This window comes from Capsicum annuum, unplaced genomic scaffold (genome assembly GCF_002878395.1).
Source record: "Capsicum annuum cultivar UCD-10X-F1 unplaced genomic scaffold, UCD10Xv1.1 ctg81572, whole genome shotgun sequence".
NCBI classification, from domain to species: Eukaryota; Viridiplantae; Streptophyta; class Magnoliopsida; order Solanales; family Solanaceae; genus Capsicum; species Capsicum annuum.
Window position 1 is genome coordinate 2741 of NW_025892302.1, and position 7405 is coordinate 10145.

Below are 7405 nucleotides of genomic sequence, written 5' to 3' on the forward strand. Positions count from 1 at the left end.
TAAAAAATTTGAAAAAGGAAACAATCCATAAAGTAGCATACTTAAGTATTAAATTACAAAAAATAACAACACTTTTATCAAATTACATTTTGTAGCATATGTATTTGTATGTATTTATATTTTTGTAGCAACAGTTTGCAAAAATACAAAATACATATCGATCATAAGGACAGTAAAAATCATATGTATTTGTATTTTTGTAGCAACAGTTTGCAAAAATACAAAATACAACTTGCTATATTATGTAATTATAAAATTGTTGCTATGAAACTCGTAATTAAGGGGATAAGTATGTTATTTCTGAATTTTTCCCTTTAAAAAATCTAGTGATATTTTAAAGAAGTGAGGCCCATTATTTTTCTTTAAAAGGTTGTGAAAAAGTTCTTTTTAATTTTTTTTTTATGTAATAATTTCAGAATTTATGATCATACATTTTTTTCTTATTTATTTAAATTATATACTTGAATCAAATAAAAAAAAGTAATTTAAATTTAAAGAGAAATTATATTTAAAATTTATTTTTATTTAAATATTTTTTTAATTTTGATATTTAGAGGAACTTTCTCTCCTCTTGTCCAAAACCTTATTTCTACTATATAAAAGAGTGAGGCCTCATTTGTTTGCACTTAATAGAGGTCTGAATCTGAATAGTTCAGACTTTAGTCCATTAAGTACATTTGTTTTTTTTAAAAAAAAAAAACTACCTCTTAATGTGTCTGAAATCCTCTGAATCAGTCAGATATGAAAAAGAGTCTGAATACTATTCAGACTCTTTCTAAAACTAATATATTCCCACAAAACTCTCTCATTTTGTTATTTTCTTCTCTATATACGTGTAAAATGAATTAAAATAACTTAATTTATTATCAAATGAATTATAATGCAATGGATTATAATACTAAAAATTCACGTATTGAATTATTTATTTTCCTCTCTCATTTGACAATTATTTATTTTCCTCTCACTTTATTATTAAAAATATTGAACTATTCTAGTAATTTAAATTACACCTCAAAACTCTCTCACTATTGTAGTAATTCATTTTATAATTACATCTTATCACAATAATTTTTAATCGATATATCTTTTTTTAATAATTTAGATAGTTCAATGACTATATTTAACATAATTTATTTATATTTTTAAATATTTTAATTATCACTCAAATAATGTTTGTTATTTAAGTTAATACTTTATCTAACTATTTTTCATATAATATAATATTTTATTACTTTTTAAATTTGAATTGCATATTTATTATAAATAAATAAATTATATATATTCAGATGTTAAAAAAATAAACAATCTTAATCATTCAATATTCAGATTTAGAAACAACATTTTAATCATTCAGACATCCATTGATATTTAGATATCTTAATCTTTAAAAAAAAAAAAAAAAAATGCACTTGAGCACAAGACGAGAATAGATATTTTACTCGGTCCAAAAAAAAAATCTTCTGCTCGCTCCTGTACTTTTCCAGAGACACTACGCATATCTAGAAACATCCATTATCACCATCTCTCCTGCATAATTTCAAAGTTTCAGGGTGTTCTTTCAATTTTATTCACCATCAGTGAACTATTTTGATTCCCTTCATCTTTACAGCAGATTAGAATTGCAGGTTTGTTCATATCTCAATTTTTGCTCAATCCTTTTATTCTTTTTCAGTCATTGCCTTTTTGGGGTTCTTTCCATATTGGGTGATCGAGAGTACATTCAAAGAGACAGAAACAAAAGTTATATTTTTGTTTCAAGAAGTTGTATAACTACGTCGAATCGTCCTCTCCTTCGGTACTATCTGCAATTGTTCATCTTCTAGCCTCTGTTGCGTTTATTACATTCAGTAAGTGTTCTCCTCCCTGTTTCTTTCTTGCTCCGTGTTCTGGTATTTGTTCCTGCACTTAAAGTTTGTCTATTTTTGTGTATATATATTGGATGTGTGGTTAAAAAAAATTAATTTAAAGGTCATATGATTTTTTGAAATGCTGAAAGAGAGTGGTTCATAGTTGCTCTACATGGTGAATGATCAGGAGTGTATAGTGCCTCAATGTTTCACGGGTGAGGAAGTGAAAAGATTCGAGGTAGCAAAGGCAGAATGAGGAGGTCCTCAAGGAAAAAGAGTAGAATTAGAGCAGGCGGCAATTAAGCCAGCTGTAAGTTCTGATACAAGCAATGGATAATTAGCTCAGGAAATTTTTTTAATGTAGCTAACGAATAGTATCTTTCTGTCGTCTTTATCATATAAGAGTTGAACTGAACCCTTGATTCATAGTAATAATTTTATATTCATAGTAATAATTTTATATCAAAGTTTCCTCAACAAAAAAGTTAAATTAGATCGGCGAACTATAAAGTAAACCCATCTACAGTCCGTGCAACCAATGAGAAATTCTACTTGAAAGAGGAAAAAAGAAACAATCAACCAAAATGGTATCACTTCTTCCCGGCATTAGTGACGTATGCATAGAAGTTTTTGATGTGTTTCTCACTTATGTTACTTCTTGGAACTGCTAAATGAGTAATTGATTTTCAAAATTTCAGAATTGATTACAAGCTTGTATCATGTATGGGTATCTCAATGACGCAAGAGCTTCTTTTGTGGTGCAGTGCTACCACTTTTTGGCATCAATTGGCAGAGTGTCGTGGCAGTTACTTTCATATTTGGGATATTACACTAGGAAAGTGGTCGAAAATACTCCTTTGCTGCTTGGTATTTGTTGACGCGGGAGCTTCTTTTGTGGTGCACTGCTACCACTTTTTGGCATCAATTGGCAGAGTGTTGTGGCAGTTACTTTCATATTTGGGATATTACACTTGGAAAGTGGTCGGAAATACTCCTTTGCTGCCTGGTATTTGTTCAAACTTATGCTCGAACTGTGGTGTTTTCCTTAGTTAATCATGTCTGAGTAAATTTCTAGATACAAGTCAATTATTTCCTTTTTTCTTTTCTATCATGAGATGCAATTGTGCTTTGTGACATGATATTTCACAATATAACTTGGTACCTTTTTCTTGTCCATTCACTAGAATCGTATAAGAAATATGTAAGTCTCAAGACCAAGTTTATATCCATCGCTTGAATTATGATGCTCAAGAAGAGTGGAACTGAAATATTCTAATTTCTGGGCCACATTTGTTGGAATTGCATACGGTTATGCTACAATTTTATCATTGACTATTGTTGTGCCAATGACTGCCCATGCTCTAAATAACCTATCAGGAGGCATCATATGGCGTTACACATCAGATTCGTGAAAATAGATTGGTAAATTCTTTTGCACTACAGTTCTACGAATGTCTTTTAATTTCTCGTATAACGTTTCTTTCTCACAAATATTTGCTCTCCAGATTCAACTTGAAGTAGTATCTATAAAAGGATTACGAAGGGTATTTGCGAATCTTGAATAGAGACTTGAAAGTGTCTTCAGAGTCTGCATGAAAATTAACACTGCATTGATCAAAGTCCATATATGGCAAGGCATGATTGCCAAGAACTAAAAAACATGATTTGAAATTTTTTAAAATGTGGTTCTGTAATACCCCGTATACTTCTAAACTAGAAAACGAACCATTTTCCTACGTGTGAAACCTCTAATCTTGTAATTCATATTTGAGTACATTACTCACAATGGGTATCCTAGTGAGAAGAGAGATTATGATGTGTTAAACGTGTTCATAGGAGTCACTTAAGGTAATGCAAGCTAAGAGCTTTTGAATCCATCAAGTTTTAGTATTTTATTTTGCAAGAGTCATCTTTGAACAAGCATAACTTGATGTATATGTGGTATTTTGGCATATTTAGAACCATCAAATTGTATAGAATCGAATTACCTTTCCAACGATACCAATTTCGCAAAAATCCGATACCTGAGCAAAAAATTATAGCCATTTTCGTAAGAGGCAGTAATCCAGGGCGATAACCAAGGCGGCACCCTGCCTATTCCCGTCAGTGTAATTTTCTGCAATCAAGATCCGCGCCCAAGAGGGGTATTTGGATCATTTCCCACCCTTAAATATCCCCAATAACACGAGATTCAGCCCCCAACCACCAAATTATACCCTCATTCTCTCAAATTCTCTCAAGAACACACCTTAGGGTGTCAACCCAATATTCAAGAAACTCAAGATTCTACCATGGTTTTTCCAAATTGATTCAAGATTCAGGATCCCTAGGCCAAGAGCTTCAAGTGTCTACCTTCAAGAACACCATTAAGGATTCAAAAGTTTAAGTTTTTACATTCAATCCATCCTAGGAAATTCAAGATTCAAGCTTTCTCATCTAAGATCATCATCTAAGGTATGTGGGGTTTCAACAAGGACAATCCTTTCGTCCTTGTGCCCGAAACTTGTTTTAAATTATGAATTACTAAATTTTTATGTGATTTTTCATGAAATTTATTAGGGTTTATACCCAATTTATATTATTTGAAAATTATGAGTTTACAAGTGATTGAATATTGCATGACTATTTTCATGTATTTATGCGTGTAATGTAATTTTTCAGATTTTCGAAAGTGAGTTTAAGCATGATATTGAGATTCTTGATCTTATTATTTTGATGATGTTGAAGTATTTTCAAGAAGCATATTGAGCCTGATATTTTTTCATGATTTTTAATGTTTATACATGAGTTCAAAATTGGGATTCACACCTATTATCATCATTTACAAGATTATGAGCTTTTGAAGATAAATTTTATGATTTTGTTTATATTTTCATGCACATTGCTGAAATTTTCAGATTTTAAGATGATTTACAAATGTGTATGTTATCAAGCATGAATTTTGAGATGTTTTGACACGAGTTTGAAGCATGAGTTTTAAGCCCTAAGATTTAGTTTTGATATTTCAAGAAGCTTATATTTTAGCATGCTTTGATAAGCAAGATTTGATCTTTTGATCCTAAGCTAAGATAAGGAATCCACATTATTCATACAGTTTATGATTTAAAGAAAAAGAAGTATAATTGGTTTTCATCATAAACACTTGTGTTGTTTTAAAGTGGATTTCCTAAAGTTCTACGCAATAAGTATGGGAGTAGTATTTAGCACCGAGTTGGGTATGATTCCAAGCTCTCATGCCCCATAACTACGTGCCACCGTAGGTTTATGATTGCCCATAGTGGGCTAAGATAGTGATCACTTAAGATAAGGTTCTATTCCGATGGCAAGGGTAGAACAGCTCTCCCCAACGTGGGTAAGACGTTGGACTTCATGAAGAATGCTCACATGGTTTATGTCGATTAGAAGAAACTCCCAAAAATGTCCCTCACTCTTAAACAGTTTACAGATTTAAAGAATTGAGATAAAGTGTTTATTGTGTGAAATGATTTCAGACTTCATTTAGCTTATGAGATTTGAGAATGAGAAAAGAATACAAATTTTAGAACTAAGTGTAATGACTCACGAGATTTATACTACATGCTTTACTATTCATAATTTACGGTCTTTAGCTTTCAGACTTACTCAAGCCATGTGAGTCATTTACATTGAGCATGCATCATTTTATAAATTATGATGATTATAAGATATTGTTTTACTTATTGCAGCGCACCCCCATATGCTCATTACATCCTCAAAGTACTGATCCACATATACGTCTATGTGCTACATTGTCTCATAATGTAGGTACAAGATTTAGTATGCACATTCAGACTCGGACAGTTGCAGATTCCAATCAGCGAGATGACGAGCCCTCCTATTTCGGGGACTTCAGTTAGATTTACTATTGTTCTTTACTTTCTTATTCTTATGTATTGATTAGTGGTAACTGGGGTCGCGTTCTAGCTGTCTATAGTCAGTATAGTAGAGGCTTCACAGATGTCAGTAAGAGTCAGTTATGTAAACTTCAGTTTTCAGTTTTTTTGTTTTGTATAAGCAGAGTTGTAATCTTGAAAATTCAGTTTTGTATTGATCAAGTTCAGAAAAGTTTTATGTTTCCGTTGATTTTATTCAGATTTATATATTTTATTCAGTTGCTTGTAAGTATGCCAGTAGAAGGGTTAGCCTGGGATCACTTGTGAGTCTAAGCACCGTGTGACGTCTCGGGATCCATTTTCGGGGCATTACAGGTTCTATGCTAAACTTAAGGTTTAGGCGAAGAATATAAGAATTGACAATTTGGATAGTGCTAGAACCTAGTGTCTGGTGATGTTCTTAATTTTCTATTATAACTTGGGCTTTACACCAAGTTAACTCAAGGAAGGATGTACACCACTCCCGGTAGAGACAGGATGATCTTGGATATGGAAAGGGAACATAGTTCTAAATAAAGATAATTTATTGCTTAAATACCTTTGGTACAGAACTGCTTTTACCAAGCTACTGCCTAAAATATTTCATGGACAAGCTATCAATTTAAGCTAAGCGTATCTGCAAAAAATATAGAGCTTGTTTGGATTGACTTCTGACTTTTGGCAAGACATAAGTTAGAATAAGCCAATTCATAGAAGTGCTTTAAGTCATTTGGCTTAAAAGCACTTAAAATAAGCCAATCCAAACAGGTTAGCTGTACTTTGATAGAAATATTTATAACAAATACCTTCAACCATTATTTGTTTCAGGGTGTTTGACCATCTCCGATATGATTATGATTTCTTGTTTCTCTAATCAACATCCATTTAGGTGAAAAAGGCAATATACTATATATGCTCTTTCTTTTACTGCTTCTGTTTACTAGCACAGTTGATTATCACAAATATCCACTTTTATGTCCCTCTAAGTACAAAGGTAGCTGCTTTTTAAAGAGTACTGAGCCTAAATGAGGTGTTCTATTTGATTGATCTGAAAAATGACCGAGAGAGGGGTAAAGCGTGCAAGTACTTGAATATGTGTGTTGCGGTGATGGTCTGCTTCATTGTGGGTTATAATTTACATAATTGCATTGAGAAAATCCAACCCATATCTTGGCATCCATATGCAAACAGGTGTCTTGCAGACATGTCATGTGTTGCTTTTGCTTTGCATGTTCATACACAGCAAAATCTACAGCCTAAACGTAGGCTCAAAATGAGACAATTGGAGAAAAAATGAATTTTTTTAGGGTGGTTGGCCATCTCTGGTATGTCTGATTTTTTTCTTAGCTCTAATCAATAACCTAGCATATGAACGAGGTTCTTGTGTGTGTACATATATTAATATCTCTTTATGTCTCTCTATCTGTGACTACATAGCTCCTGCCTGCTTGTTTTTTCAGCAAAGCAACAGCAAAAGCATAGAAGATAAGAGGTTCAGTCCAGTATAAAGAATGGAAAAAGGCCAAATATACCCCTATACTATGAAGAATGAGGCCCACAGAAAGAGAACGAGTTCTTGGAGGGTGGTTGCCCCCTCTGATTGGCCTATGCTTTTTCCTTTAACTAATTCAACAACCCTCATCAGATGTACTGCAAATATACTTTGAT

General features: G+C 32.4%; 1 long non-coding RNA gene across 5 annotated transcripts; it reads left to right on the forward strand.

Annotated features, from left to right (window-relative positions):
• The first annotated feature begins 1422 nt into the window (after positions 1-1422).
• Positions 1423-7019, forward strand: LOC124895367. 5 transcript variants are annotated; one of them, XR_007051674.1, is made up of 4 exons: positions 1427-1847; positions 2035-2157; positions 2546-2853; positions 5552-5948. It is a non-coding gene; the product is annotated as an uncharacterized LOC124895367 (long non-coding RNA). The 5 variants fall into 5 exon arrangements; XR_007051677.1 differs by having other exon boundaries at positions 1427-1625; XR_007051676.1 differs by having other exon boundaries at positions 1429-1847; positions 2612-2853.
• The last annotated feature ends 386 nt before the right edge of the window (positions 7020-7405 follow it).